At 34.4% G+C, this 13,939-nt stretch overlaps 1 protein-coding gene across 1 annotated transcript in view; it reads right to left on the reverse strand.

The window, feature by feature from the left end:
- Window positions 1-1,284: 1,284 nt before the first annotated feature.
- The window catches only part of LOC132036907 (zingipain-2-like), a 33,278-nt gene continuing 20,623 nt past the window's right edge, over window positions 1,285-13,939 (reverse strand). The window contains exon 3 of the transcript XR_009409707.1: window positions 1,285-1,327. The gene's annotated coding sequence lies outside the window, so the exon portion shown is untranslated. The remainder of the gene's footprint in view (window positions 1,328-13,939) is intronic.

Genomic DNA, 13,939 nt, shown 5'->3' on the forward strand with positions numbered 1-13,939 from the left:
TGGATTAAGAGAAATAATTAATGAGATTCCTAATTTTACTCCACATCCCTATTATTAAGCCACGTCTTTAGTTGATTAGCTATATAATGTCAATTATTTTAGGCCTAAAACATGCTAACATGTTTTGGGTTAAAAATATGCCAATACTATGTATTACTTGTATTAAAATGTCAATTTCTCGTTATATATCCATTTTTCGGCCCTGTGTTGTTAAATGAGACATTTAATCGGGTTTCCATTGGAAATTAGTGATTTTCTGATAGTGGATCAATATTCTTAAATAAAGTTATCTACATATATAATTGCATGTTAAGTGGCCTAATTATATAAATACTTTTTACACTATCAATGCATATAATTAAATTTTTCTTTTCATCATGCAATAATACAAGGACCTTTAATTTGCATGACCAAAAGAAAACTAATTTAGGCCAAATTTCTAAACAATAGGGTAAGAAGCCAAAGTGGTTATCCCACAACGACCACCTTCAATTCCCGTGTCTCTAGCAATTTCCATGTAACCATTTTCACTCAGTGGCGGAGCCACACTATGCCTAGGGTGTTCATCCGAACCCCCTTGGCGGAAAAAAATATTATTTTTACAAGGTTAAAATTATTTTTTATATTTATATAGTAGATGTTGAACCTCCTTAGGCTTCTTCGTATGTTTATTTTTTTTATATTTTGAACCTCCTCGATGGAAATCCTAGCTCCGCCACTGTTTCACCCCAACTAGTCCCAAGGATTCGTAATTAACGAGATTTTTCATCCTCTTTATAGATTATTCATATTTAGTGACACTGAATTATTTTACTTAAATTTTAAGTAACTTGTTTGTAAAAGATTTTGCGCAAAAGAGAAAAAAAAATTCAAATTTGCCTTGAACTTTAGGAATGGTCTAAATTTTCCCTTTAGCTGTTGGTGTCAGTCCATACAGGGTGAACTCGAGTCACTTTGGTAGCGACGGAGGTAGGAATGAAATACTTCTTAACGGAGTTGTGCCATTTTGCACTGTTGAGGGGCATTTACACCCTTTTCTTTTAAATTTGACAAAATTACATATATATCACAATTTTTTTATATGGATATTTCAGTTATATACTACTAATAGTATAACATTTTTTTCACACTATAAGTGTAATTTAACTTATTATAACAAATACCTTGTTATTTATTCCAATTTATTAATCAATGTAATAATTAAATAGAGTCGTTACCTACAACATAACTACCTGTTAAGTAGCCTAATAATGTAAATATCTTTGACACTGTCATGTAAGTACATATAGGTTAAATTCCTCTTTAATTCATCCTGTAATACAAGGACCTTTAATAGCATGAACAAAAGCTTTTGCACTAGTACAACATAGCCCTTTAAAAAGTAACCAAACTAGCACTAATGGTGTCTTTGTTTAGGCCAAATTTATAAACGATGGGATAGGAAGCGAAAGTGGTTATTCCACAAAGACCACCTTCAATTCCAGTATCCCTTGTAATTTTTATGTAACTATTTTCGCCCCAACTTGTACCCCAAGAATTCTTAATTAGCCAATATTTTGTACCATCTTCATTTGTCCCATAGCCAATTATAGTAACTGCATGATTAAGTTGATCATCACAACTTCCACCGTAAACACCACTTTGGTACATACGAAACTCTTCGGTCACGGCGATACTGATCGAGACAGGTCGTCGGCTCGTCGTGCTACGACCTTTAATAATCTTTGATTCGCTCAAGGATAAAATTTTATAAAGACGTGGTATTTATTAGCCTCTTTTATAAGTAACTAGTTCTAGCATACGTGCGTTGCACGTGTTCATCACGTTAATCAATGATAAATGCATACAAGAAGGAAAAAAATATCGAAAAACATTTTACTAAATGCAATATTTTTTAAATACCAGAAATAAAAGTTATTAAATTAACTCAATAGCGAGTTGAATTCAATATCTTCTGAACATGTCAAGATGATAAGTTTAGTTGAATCAGTTATATAGTATTTGTATGTGCGGTGCATATGTTCATCGCGTTAATCAATATAAGACGAATACAAGAAGAATAAATTGTTGTGACACAATAATACAAGGGAAATGTTAATCGTTCGGAAAAGGGCCAAATATACCCGTGTACTATTGGAAAAGGGTTATATATACCCTTCGCTATAATTTGAGTTCAAATATGCCTTTGCCGTCATACTATTGGTTCAATATATCCCTCCCCCGTTAAGTTTTGTCCAAAATGGACATCTAGTCCTACGTGGCAATGACATTTGATGAGGTGGATGCCACGTGATATGCCACTTCACCACCCCTAACCCATTTTACCCCTTCCCTCTTTTTGTTCTTCCACCACTAAAATTTCTTTTCCCTCCACCATCATATAGTTCGAGCTCTGAAAAAAAACTGTCCTTCAGATTCTCCACTTCAGTTTATGTGATAATGAAATCCATCATTGAAAACTATCAAATTGCAAAACTAAGCGTCCATACGATCATCATTAAACCTATAATTCGTAAACTGAACACTGAAAACAAGAAAGGGTCTTAAGAACAAAATTCATCATAAGAAGCCGATCAACTAGCAAAAACAAACAAGTATATAAACTCCAATTTTAACGAACTAGAAATCTGAAGTAACCCAATTTCTTAAATCATATAGCAGTATGGGAATGAAATTAGGACCAAATTGAGTAGAATAAGTAAAGAGGATTCCTATAATCACACCAACTAGGTTGAACTGAAATAGCAAAAACACATAAAGCCATCTCCCTCCCCGTCACCGCCGTTTGATGACGATTTGTCGTCTGGCGAGTCATCACTGTTTCTGCTATTAAAGTATAATTCCTTCCCAACACAATCGACATGTCTAAATTATAAGATAGATGTACAGAGAAAGAATCAGAATGACAATTTTTTTCTGAGAGCTCGAACTATATGGCGGTAATTGTCCAAAGGTGGTGAAGGGGAAAGAGAATTTTAGTGGTGGAAGAACAAAAAGAGGGAAGGGGTAAAATGGGTTAGGGATGGTGAGGTGGCATGCCACATGGCATCCACCTCATCAAATGTCATTGCCACGTTGGACTAGATGTCTATCTTGGACAAACTTAAGGGAGGAAGGGTATATTTGAACCAATAGTATGACCAAGAAGGATATATTTGGACTCAAAATATAACGAAGGGTATATATGACCCTTTTTCAATAGTTAAGGGGTATATTTGACCGTTTTCCGTAATCGATTTTGGTGTCCTACATACTTTGACTTATTACATAGTCCAAAAAAGGATAATAATCAAAATTTCAGTTGATTTTAAAGTTCTAAATTATTACAAAAATATTAAATTATAATTTTTATCAGTATGAAATTAATTTTTAAAGAATAAAAAGGTTAATTAATATATTTTTATTTTTTATAAGTTTATGGAGAAAACAAAGCATACTACGTCATATGGAAAACTGAAACTTTGTTGCAAGCAACATATTATTAGGCCCTCTTTTATGTAAGTCATATATATGGGGATTTAACTCCTATAGTAGCAGGACTCCTTTGCCTATCAAACGGAAAAAAAAAAAATATCATTATATTGCACATCTTCACCAAGTTACGAAGATTAAAATAAACCTAAAATTTCTTGAATTATATTATGTGAATTGTTTTAAATTGTTTTTTACACCTGAGTTACATAATAAAATAATATATTTTTATATTTTTTCATTCCCAAAAAAAATTAAATTATATTCTTTTGCTAACTAGTTTATTTAGAAATTTAATTATTTGTTCTCAACATTAACGAAAGTTTATTTTTTATTGGTCCAAATTCTTAATATTAGTTCGTCCAAAATTTTAAATATATACTCTTACAATTGTACTTGAACTCTACAACGATTTTTTTGGTAATACACAATGATTTTTATTTGCTTTTCTGTTTTTCAAAAGAAGTACGTACGTTCTCAATCAAGTAGGAGTGTGCACCTATTTGGTTTGTCCAATGAATTGGTCAAGATATTATATAGCAAAATGAGAGTTATAAATATATATGAACCAAACATACACGGACTAATCAAACCAAAAACAAAATAAGTTATATAAGGACTTGGTTTAAATTAGGTAAGATTTTAGTCAATTCTTGAGTTCTTTCTAAATATAAGGACTTACGATCTAGTTCAATAGGAGAGGAATTTAATAACAAAAAATTTAGTCGATTTTAAAGTTCTAAATATTAAGAGAGCAAATTAAATTACCATTTTGTCCAACGTAAAATATGTTTTTAAAAATAAAGTTTTGTGTGGACTAAAATTTTACTAACCAATAAAAAGGTGTTGTGGCAACAAATCACCTACCACAAGTTGGTTTCGCTACTGAAAAATCGTGTGGAATGCAACAATAGAATTAATCATGACATATTACCATAAACAGATCCTATGGCAAGGTATTCTAGATGTAATGTAACAAAATACAAAATCACAGGGGCGCAAACACCAGAAATAAGATGACATAATATAGTATAATATAACACCAGAATCTGAAAGTAAAAAATACATGAAAGAAATTAGATCAATTAAAGGAATTACTGCACTATTTCTTCTTGCTATCCATAACAGTTCCAGACATCACTTCCACAAAACATACATAAAGGATGGATTTAGGAATATAAAATCTACCAATGTTTTTGCAATCATGAATAGATAATTAAATTACAAACGGTTCGGACACTAAGTTACGATTAAATCACTTTATTTTCAAGACACAATAATTATCAAATAACAATTCTAAAATCCAACTAAAAAACTCAAAAAATAAAATAAAATGAAATATACATTGAAAGGAGGCGATTTGAGGAACGATTCAAGTACCTTTTAAACGAATAGAGGAGAAAATCTTCAAAAGATTGACTGGTCTATATACAATCACACAACTACCAATTTAGGAAAAAAAAAAAAAGATCAACAACGAAAAAATAGTGGTCCCCGCACCAAAAAAAAATATTGTTTTCGTGTTATTTTTAACCCGAAAGTCAATATTCTTAGTGTATTGAAGGCAAGGAACAAGTTTCAAAGCTTGGATTTCGGAATACAGTGGCATAGAACTCGATTTCAAAAACTCAAAAACAACCTTCAATCTAGATATTTTACTATGAATTTTCTGTCACATTGTTAAATATATTATTATCCTAAGCATGATTAATGTGGGTTTCGAAAAATGAAAAAAAAAGAAAAGAATTACGCCAAAAAAAAAATAGCGCAATAGGGGCTGTCCCTTTTTTGTTTTTTATTTTTTGTAATTTTTTTTGGTTAATTTTTTGATTAGCTAATTGTTAATTATTTTTTAATGATATGTTAATCTTTAATTATTTGTTAATTTTTTAATTAGCTACTTGTTAATTATTTGATAATGATATGTTAATCTTTAATTTTTTGTTAATGGTTTTTAATTGTTTGATTATAGCAAAATATACTAATCTCCTAATAATTTTTTTTAATTTATTTATCTTGTAAAAAATAATAATTTAATCCACGTTAATTATTAATGTGCTAATTAGTTATCTAATTTTATATGTTGATCTAATTTTATTTGCTAATTAGTTATCTAATTTTATGTGCTAACTAGTTATCTAATTTATGTGTTAATGTGCTAATTAGTGGTCTAATTAATTATCTATTGTTAATTCAAAATAGTTATACCATAATATCCTTAATATTATATTTGTTTGTTGATTGTAGTTAATCCTTAGTTTAGGATTGAACATCCTTAGTTTAAGATTAAAAATAGCATTAATATAATATTAGTTAGTTAATTGTATTTAGTATAATAATTAATTAACAATTATTAATTCGCAAATTTAGATAGTTAATATAATTTCCCATTAAAGGATTAGTTAGTTAGTATAATTGAACATCCTAAGTTTAGGTTTGAACATCCGTAGACATCCTTAGTTTAGGATTGAACATCTTTAGTTTAGAATTGAACATCCTTAGTATAATTTTTTGATAAAAGATTACATAATTAATATTACATGTTAATGATTAATTAAAAATGCGTAAAACAGATACGACACGAGCCAGAGGTACTTCATCTACAGTAGCATCATAGGTCCTAGCTAGAATGGGATGAGGATGTAGCTGCCAGTCGCTTGTTCCATCCCCGGTTGATGGAAAAATCATGGAATATTTTAGGCTCTCGGCCCCCACATCGCCGCATCTTAGATATACTATATCAGGGTGGTATCTACCGTCGTGTCGCTATTGGTCGGGTATAGCATGATAGTGCTCTTGTAACGGCCATGATTGAGCGATGGCGATCGAAGACCTATACATTTCATCTCCGCCTTTGGTGAGGCCACTATCACCCTTCAAGATGTGGAGGTCATTTACAGTCTACAGGTACATGGACACTCATTGTATACTAAGGAGCCTCAGCAGATGCCTTCATATTGGGTGGAGTTGACTAGGCTCACTGGTTTCGCGCCTCTTGAGGGTGATATATAGGGACAGAGTCGGGTGTCAATGTATTCTCTCTCTACTCACTTGTGCCTAGTAGACATGGATCATCCAATTAAAGAGGATACACCTCATGTGATTGTTGACTGACGTGCTCGTCTGTACCTTTTTCTCATATTCGGAGACATCTTGCTGCCGAACACATCGGATTCCCATGTGAGCTTGAGGTATCTACCGTTTCTGGAGCATTTGGGCGAGTTGGGATGTTACAGTTGGGCGCTGCTGTTCTGGCTTACATGTATCGACGATTCTGTCGAGCGTCTATGGGCTTGAGGATCGATGTCGCTGCATTTTGCTCGCTCTTCCAAATAATATATTTAAGTGTGTCTAATTTTATTCTAAATATAGCTTTTTGAAACGACGACTAATAAAATATTTTTTAATGACCCTTTTAGATATGGGTGTGGACTAGGATGAGACCTTTTCAGCCCATAGCTGCTCACCTCTGCTTGACTATATTGTTGATATGGTACCATTAGGGGTGTACATGGACCGGGTTGGTTCAGATTTTTTAAACACCAAACCAAACCAATTGCGTCGGGTTTTAAAATTTATACACCAAACCAAACCTATAAAATTCGGGTTTTTCAACCTCGGATTTTCTCGGGTTTTTCAGGTTTTTTTTTTTTCGGAATAGTCTTGATACAAAATATATACACTTTTACTTTAAATATTTCTTTAGTCCTAGTAAGATACAACTATATAATTAAGGTGTTTCTTAAGAAAATAACATAAAATGTGAGAAGAGTGATGACATTGTATTAAATATTCAGCAAAAGATAATAAAGTCGGTTAAAATAGATATTGCTAATTAATAAGCCATAAAGAAAATGACCATAGTCTAAAAATACTAAGTCATCTAAAATAAGTACAGCTAACAAGTATTAGTTACATGACAAAGAAAAAAAACTTAAGCTATGTATTTTCACTCCCTAAACCAATTATACAAAACTAAAGAAATTGTCATTCTTAGTGGTAGATTGAATTTCTTTTGTGCATTAGTGTTGAGTTGGTTTTGGTTTGGACTTTATTTGAGTTACTAACATCCATAGGATATAAAACTTATTGACATTCAAAATTCTAAGTTCAAGCTTGAATAATATGATAATAGATAAAAAACTACGAAAAAATTTAAGAAATACTTATAAATTACATTACAAATAAATATTTTAAAAACTGAATACATGTAATGTCGGGTTGGTTTGGTTCGGTTTGACTTTTTTTTAGCTAAAACCAAACCAAACTAATTATGGTCGGGTTTTTTTGTTCAACCCCAAACCAAGTCAAACCAAACCACTAGTCGGGTTTTTTTCTCGGTTTGACTCGGTTTATCGATTTGGTGCGGTTTGTCGGTTTACTTTGTACACCCCTAGGTACCATACACGCGGACATAGACGGAAGGCATAAGCCGAGATGTGGATACGCACCATAGTTCTTCCGTTCAGGGATCAGCTAGATCGTATGACCGCGGACACGGTAAGTTTTTTTTTATTTGACATTAGTATGTTGTTGTTTTTTTTATACTATTTTAGTCATTTATTGTTAACTAATTCAATTCTTTTTACAGGCTTTTATATCGACGCCGTATGATCAGATTTTGAATCGACCGGCGTTTTTGTTTACGCCTCTCGTATGCGTCATAGTAGAACTTATGGTTTCATGGTCGGGTATGCTTTCGAAATTGAGACCCGTGTCCGAGTTTTGGAGATATAAAGTAGCTTACCCCGTGTACAAGGGTACCAGCAGGTATTCCTGGTAATTGGCAGGCCTAGAAGTTGAGCGTATTGAATCGACGTGATTTGAGCCAGATCTGAGAATCTGCAGACATCAGTCATCGTCGATGGGCCATCGACATGCTCGACGGACCGTCGTTATGTAGTGTCGATGGGTTTCTGCAGCCTTGAATCTGCAGGGGCAAGTCGATGGACCGTCGACATGTCGACAGGTCGTCGACCCGCTCGTCGAACCGCATCGCTGTAACTTTTTAAGTTCCAAGTATAAATGCGTGATCCCTGACCTTATTTCTCATTTTCCTCCATTCCAAATCAGAGAAACCCTATTATTTTCTCTCCCAACATCTTCCATCATTATTAGTGGAGTTTTGGTAAGATTCGAGCCCTGTAAACCCATGCTTGTGAAGAAGAAGGTTGTTTCTAGGGTTTCTTCAAGTTGGAAAGCTTGGAGAGTTGGAGTTAAAGTTGAAGTTGATCTTTGGAATCTTAGGCCCCACAGGGTATGTAAATGATTTCTACCCTTATATTTAAGTTGATTATCAAGAGTTTTAGTGGTTTTAAGTGAAGAGAGGGTATTTGTGGAAGTGGTAATGTGGTGAAGGTTAAGATATTGATTTGGGGCTATTTTAGGGGATGATTGGGAATAGATTTGAGTATATTTGTATATATAAGTGTTGTTATTTTTGTTGTGGGTATTGTGGTTGGTGTTGAATTGAATGGGAAGTTGAAGGGTTATTAAGCTTATAAGGGAAATGTTGCTGATAATTTGTTAAGCCCTATTGTACTTAAATGATTAGTAAGCAAGGTAAATAGTCTAATTAAGGCCTATGCTATCTTGATTGTAGACTTACGAGTTTGAGGATTAGAAGTTGGACGATCGGATATAGTTCAAGTATGTTAAGGCTATCCTTTCTTTCTTTTGGCATGATCCTATGATACGAACCAATAAGCAAGCAAACGAGCTTCCATATTACTCTATTCCTAGAAGCATTAGGAGTACTTCAGTCCTTGATATCCCTATACCCCAATTATGATTGTTCCTTTTGTTCATGAGTCCAGTTTTATGTATACAGTTTATTTATGCATTACATTAATTCATACATGTACTTATATGCATATTGACCTGTGACCGAAGGCGTTATATATGTGTAGACTATATATATATATATATATATATATATATATATATATATATATATATATAATGCGTGTATATATTATATGCACCAGCTGATCAAGTGGTAATGCGTGTATAACGCCTTCCCGCTTTTCCCTTCATATCCCCCATATATATATTGATGATGTTGATAATGGCCGCAGAGACGCCGATGGGATATGAGATATGGATCGGGCTGAACGTTCCTCAACACTATGACATATACATACATACAAATGAGCATGATTATCATTGAGAGCATGCATATTATACGCCCCCAGAGGCATTATCAGTTATACAGATTTATGCAGATACATACAGATACTAGTTCATACAAACAAGTGCAGATAGTCATTTCAGCTTATGAGTTTTAGATTTCATTCATGGTTCTTACTTATATGTTGCTCTTATGCTTTACATAATCAGTACATTATCTGTACTGACTCCCCATTGCTAGGGGGGAGTACAGATAGACCGACAGGTAGTCCAGCTCAGTAGGACTTCTACCCAGCAGTGAGCAGTGCACTCCAATTGATTCGGAGTTGCAGTCTATTTTGGTATCCTATTCTTTTGAGATGTACATGTCAGGGGTATGACGGGGCCCTGTCCCGTCCTTTCTACAACTTTATTCCAGTAGAGATTTGTAGACAGTTGTATGTATTAGTCAGATAATGTAGCCTTGTCGGCTCCTATTATTTTGTGTACAACATATGTAGTGACCTAATTTGGTTTTTTCGTTCTTTCAAATGTGTATGTGTATATATATATATATATATATATATACAGATTGTTCAGGGTTCATCTTTGTCACCTATTTATGAGATCAGTTTAAGTCATTTCATGGGCCCTTGATGTTTAGATAGGTCCAGATATGAGTAGAGGGGTATTTGGTCGCTAGAGGTCAGACACCCGTCACGACTCATCGGTTTGGGTCATGACAGTTTTGTAGGGCTGGTAAGCCCATGTGAAGGTCGCGGTATCTGTTGACACATGTGGGTATCGTTGGGGATCACGCGCCCAACTACGTTTTACGATAGTTCGGCCATATACAGAATATATCTGAGCCGGTTACTTGGGAGTACGATCATTATTCGCGGGACGGGCATGCGACCGTCACTGATGCATGACGGGTCTTTACGCAGCTCTAAGTCTAGCGTTGGGATCCGAGGATAGGAACGCTAGCGGTGGTCGGACATGCGACTCCTGTCCAGAGGTACATGAAGTGGTACACGCGAATCACTCGTAGCTTGATTGGAAACCCCGCGAGGCCTTATACAGATAGCCGAGGATATGCAGCACTTGCAGGATAGTATGAGGCATTGGTAAGTTTTATTAGTCTTAAACTTAATTAATCATCCTATGTATTACACTACAAATTTAGTCAATCATTAATATTTGCAAACAAATGCACCTACAGATAGTAAAGACGATGCACTGGGAGAGCTTGGACCATATGAAAGCCCCCAAGACAGCGAGATATGCAGCGTGGATGGTTTAGCTAGCCGAGGGTGGTATGCTACAAGCACAGGAGCTCGGACGTCTCGATGAGCATGTTCCAGAGGTCCCGCATCAGGCAGCGGGTGCTCGTAGTCATGCCGGAGGTGATGGTGGCAGAAAGGTAGGGGGGAGGAGGGTGATAGAGGAGGTGATGGTCAAGAGGGTAGGGGCAGACAGGCTGGTGGCCGAGGTGGTAAGGACAGAGGAGCTGATCACAGAAGGGGTGGGGCTAGAGGGGCTGGTGGTCTAGTAGATGAGCCTGTCAAGCGTGCTCCAGTTCCAGCTCTAGCCCAGCAACCTCGGTCGACTTTAGAAATCCCGTCGACTTCTTACCGGCCGTCGACTTCAGGGAGACCGTCGATACCTTTATATACGCTGAATTTATTTTCAGATCACATGTTCTGGCCATCGTCTGCATAGCCGCCAGTTCGTCATCCACAGGGTGAGCGGTCAGTTCGTGATCTACAGGGTGGCTCGGAGTTGGACTTCGAGTCCTTATTCGAGGACTTCGACACGTTTGAGAGCCAAGATGTAAATGTTTAAACTAATTATTTTAACAAATTGAAATATTTATACTAATTATTATATAATTTTCATTTCTTAGGTTCTAGCTCCAGCTCCGGCACCATCTACATTTCCGGCTCTGGGGCCCGCTCAGGAACCCAGAGGAGTCAGCTCAAGAGCCCTCTAAGAAGCCCTCTCACTAGCCATCTCAAGCGCTCATCGACACATAAGTTTGATTTTTACAATAAAATAATGTATTAATTGATTGTTTTTATGTTATTCCATGTTTAGTTTAGAATAAATCTAAATTAAATTTTTTATATGTTATTTCAGGTTCATTCATCTGCGCCTGTGGATCTGTCTCCTGCTGAGATTGAGTCATCTCCTGAAGCTCACATTTCGGCCAAAGTCGTCTCCCATAGGAAGCATGTTTTAAAGAGGCGCCCAAGTAAGGGAAAGCAGGGTGATCATGTAATAGATTATGTACGGATTAAGAGGAAGAAGGAAGATGGAGATGATGATGAGGGTGGTGGGGTTCGCCTTAGGTTTAGGGTTATTCTAAAGGCTCCCACATGTGGGACTTAGGGAGATGCAGATTGTGTAGTTGTAACTAAAATGTACATTTTATGTTATATATATATATACTAGTTATGTGAGGCCCGTGCTAAGCCCGGGCCCAAACTCAAGATATAAAAGCAGATATTTTAACTAAAGAAATATAATTTGTGTTAGTACAAGTGTACAATAACAACAACAACAACTATATACCCATTGTAGTCCCACAAGTGGGTAGTTATATAAAAGCAAAATTTTCATTCCACTCCTTTAATATTTTAACTTCCATTTTGATGAAATTATTTAATTCAAATCAAATTTGGAACCAGAATTTGACATTATAACTTATGTATCCTAATTTTCTAAAGTTATTTAATTCTAAATAAATAATCTATACGTAGTTAATGAACTTTTAAGACAAATACATAATTTAACTTGTGCAACGAGATGGAGTCTCTCTCTTAATTAGGGATTAGGGGTTCGAACATGGATATGGAAAAAAATCTTTGGAGGAAGCGCTCCCCCGAATAGGCGCGATGCGGTGCGAATTATCCGGATTAATTGGGCTCAAATGCGGATATCGAGCACCAATCGAGAAAATCAAAGAACGTGAAAAATGAGGTAGGAGGTTCGATAGCTTTTGAAAAGTAGACTTTAAAAACAAAAACAAAAAAATTGACATAAATAAATAAGATTAGGACCTAAAAGTAATTAATTAAAAAGTTTTAAAAAATTTTGAAAATTATTGTAAGGACTACAAAAGTCTCCAGGCTCGATAGCTTTTGAAAAGTAGACTTTAAAAACAAAAAACAAAAAAATTGACTTAAATAAATAAAATTAGGACATAAAAGTAATTAATAAAAAAGTTTTTAAAAATTTGGGAAATTATTGTGAGGACTACAAAAGTCCTCACATTCCCTCTTATATATAATAGTAATATATATATATATCTGTGTGTGTGTGTGTGTGTGTGTGTGTATTATTTTCCAAACGATAATTAGTTATCTTTAGTTTTTATTATCGTTTAATAATAACTCGTGCCACGTCCTAAATTAATCAAAACCCTATATAATAAAAAACTTAAACCTAAAGATAACAAGTTAACAAACAAAAAATACTTACTTTGGGGCACTTTACAACCCCTAAAACGATGATCCAAACATATAGGTATACTTGATGTGTTGAGCCTACATTATTGTTCGCAGAAAAAGATATCAGGTTCTATATAAAATATTGATATTTCGGTGTTTTGAAACATGACTAACCTTTGGGCAAAGTACGGAAGAAAAGTGAATTTCAAAACTTTTTGCCAATGAACAAAGGATTGGGGCTGTTTTTTTATACCCCTATTGTGCACTAATTTAGTGCACAAAAGGTACTTAAGTAACTTTTCTTTTAATGGATTATTTTGGTGTCAAATCTCATTTTTTGGGTCATTTAAGTTGCGGACTCGTAATACTTTTCAGCAGAAATTAAAATTGTTTCATTTGGCATATTCAAGGGGCACTTTGACATTTTTACTTAGCTTTCATTCTCAAAAAAAAAAAAAAAAAAAAAATTGCGCAGTTTTGTATTGGATTTAACTTATATAAACTAATATAAAGAATTTTTCATACTATAAGCATAATTTAACTTGTTATAACAGGTTATTTGTTATTTTATTCGAGGTTACTAATCAACACTATTATAGAGTTACCTGATACATAATTACCTATTAAGCGGCCTAATTATGTAAATATTTTTTACACCGTCAAAGCATATAACTTATATTCTTTTTTAATTAATCCCGTACCGCAAGGACTTCTAGTTTGCATGAACAAAAACTAGTACAACATAATCATTTAAAAAGTAATCAAATTAGCACTAAAGATGTGCTATTTAGGCCAAATTTCTAAAGGACGGCATAGGAAGCCATAGTAGACCACCTTCAATTCCAATATCTCTTGCAGTTTTCATGTAACCATTTTCACCCCAACTAGTCGCCCAAAATTTTTTAATC

This window comes from Lycium ferocissimum, chromosome 11, assembly GCF_029784015.1.
Source record: "Lycium ferocissimum isolate CSIRO_LF1 chromosome 11, AGI_CSIRO_Lferr_CH_V1, whole genome shotgun sequence".
Taxonomy (NCBI): domain Eukaryota; kingdom Viridiplantae; phylum Streptophyta; class Magnoliopsida; order Solanales; family Solanaceae; genus Lycium; species Lycium ferocissimum.